Consider the following 2,500-nt stretch of genomic DNA (forward strand, 5'->3'; position numbering starts at 1 on the left):
GAGCCTCCGACGTTTTTGAGGTTTCTCCTTTTGCGCGTGTCTCTCGCGTGGCATCTCGCGGTTTCCAATTGCTCGCCATTCATGAAGCACTTGCGTAGCTGCGGTTATTAAAACGGAAACAGAGCGTGCTTTTAAGAACCTGAAGGTCACTGAGTAGTTTCTAAAACCGGAAAGTATGGTGTTGTGTCTGTGGACAAATTAACGGAAACCGATATTTGGTGTTTGGTTAAAAACGCGTTGTTTGACGAGATGACGTTTCTAGCGAGAGGGCTTCGTCATGTCCCGAATCTCTTTATGCACTTATCAATGTTACTCCTCCGATAATTTGACTCGTACGACGGAAGTGTACGCTTTGCCTCAGGGTCCGGAATTTGACCTGCCTATTATCTTGGAAGACCAAGAGAACCTTATGCCGGAAGTCACCATCGGCAAATTCCTGCTCTTTTAAGGTAGAAAAAGTCCTGGAGGCCAATTTTTGCACAGAACTGAATGCATAAAATTTGAGGAATTAACAGCTCAAATGCAGTCATATTTTCACAACAGATACTTTAATCTATGAAGATTTTCATATAATTACTTACATTCTGAAAGCATGAAAGGAATTTCTGAAATGTGGGTGTGTCTGTTTTTAGCGTAAATTCGTTAGTTCCTGGTCCGTTTCAGTGATACATTTACATGCGATCAGGCTCTATTTTAGTTTCGCGTGGTACGTGCTGTGGAGCAGGTGAAACGAAGACGATGTAAGAGAACATATGGGCGAAACTAAAAGTGGGCCTGATCGTAATTAAAATTATCTGTAACTGAATAATATAATCACTTCTAATGATGTATGTTGCAACATACGAAACGTTAAGTTTGTAAAAAGGTTATGCAGTTCAAGCAAATGTTTGTAATCGCTGTTTGTGTTTTGTTCTTATTGAAACTTAAATGGCCCAAGTCAAAGAATCTCTCCTTATGCTCGAGTAGTGCCGACGGCACAAAATGCAAACCTTTCATTGTGTTTGGACTTCGCTCTAGAATAGTTAGGGAGGTGTGAGTTTGCCTTGAAAGAAGCACAGTATGGAACTTTAAAAAGTGTTGTCTTTCATCGAGAGGATCAAGTGGACAGGGAGAAGAATTTTTATCAAGTATTGTGGTGTCAGCCTTAACTGCATTGATGCAAGATAAAACAAACAAGTTTTTCGGACACTTGAATGTTCGGGTTCTCAGGGATCACCGTTACAGCTGTGGCCAAAAGACCGATTGCTAAACGTCAACATTCGAGGAGTTTTTGAAGGTTCCTCCGCAAATTTTGTTTGCTCACCCCGAAGTTCTTGTAGAAAACATAACCCTTTTTAAGTTACGTCAGGGGCACCCAACGACCAATTTGTTGTAAAATGTATTATGATACCCCATTTAATGAAAATAAATGTTATTAAGGCATTTTCGGGTGTTTTTCAGTGTTGCTGGGAAAACATTATCTGTTCCTTTTTCCCAGCAAGACACATAAGAAATTTCCCAGCCAGCTAGATAAAATTGGTTGGCTTCCCAGCCAGGAATACCGCGCACTTTCAAATCCCTCGATCCAAAACGACCGAACAAAAGCGACAAAACCGGGACAAAACAGGTATTTTCCGTAAGCGCAATCACTCTGACCAGCCGTCGTATGTTTGTGACTATTCTCTGGGAGAGGGAAGGGGTTTTTTTTAATTTTTTTATTTTTATTTAGTCGTACTCGGGTTGAAATGCTAGAAAAAGTCAGTAATTCCCAGGCAAGGCCTCTATCAATAACAAAATTTCCCAGCCAGCTCATCGAAACACCTGTATTTTTGCCAGCCAGCAAGATTCCTTTGGGGAACAGATAATGTGAGGATCAGATTCGTTGGGTGCCCCTGTTACGTGCTGAAATGAAAAAACCTCTGAGGAACGCATCAAGGCGATAGCTCTAGACGAGGCACATGTGGTAGTGGAATGGTGAGTAAACAACTGAATACATAATTTATTTTGAATTGCAAAAAATAACAAAAATAAATTAGCATTTTAGGATTCCAATTGTGGGTTAAGTTTTATCTTGGGTGATGAAACTCTTCCACCTTTCCACGGCCAAAGTCAATTTTAATTCTTAAGTCGCTGCCGCCTGCAAGACAGACGCAGTTAGACGTAGCAGGGGTATTTTGAAGTTGTTTGACATTCCGTTCGTATTTCGCGCTCTCCAAAACCACTTCTGGTCCTCTTTCTAAGTTGTTTTCACGAGCCAATCAGAGATGGCCTCAATTTGGATTGGACCAGAGGTTCGCATCCTTGGTGTTGACCAAAAGGATGGCACTTCTGGGGACGAGATTGCTGCGCCAAAGATGAAGTGAAGTGAACTGAAGTGAAGTGAAATGAAGTGAAGAGAAGCTATTTGTCTCTCCCCTCGGGGCTTTTCAGGACTTATTTACAGTGCTTTGTCGGGGACGTTAGCCAGACTGCTTGTTTTACAATTAATTTTAGGGAGTGAAAGATGCCCCCGTCCAGATAA

The sequence above is a fragment of the Montipora foliosa genome, chromosome 3, assembly GCF_036669935.1.
Source record: "Montipora foliosa isolate CH-2021 chromosome 3, ASM3666993v2, whole genome shotgun sequence".
Taxonomy (NCBI): domain Eukaryota; kingdom Metazoa; phylum Cnidaria; class Anthozoa; order Scleractinia; family Acroporidae; genus Montipora; species Montipora foliosa.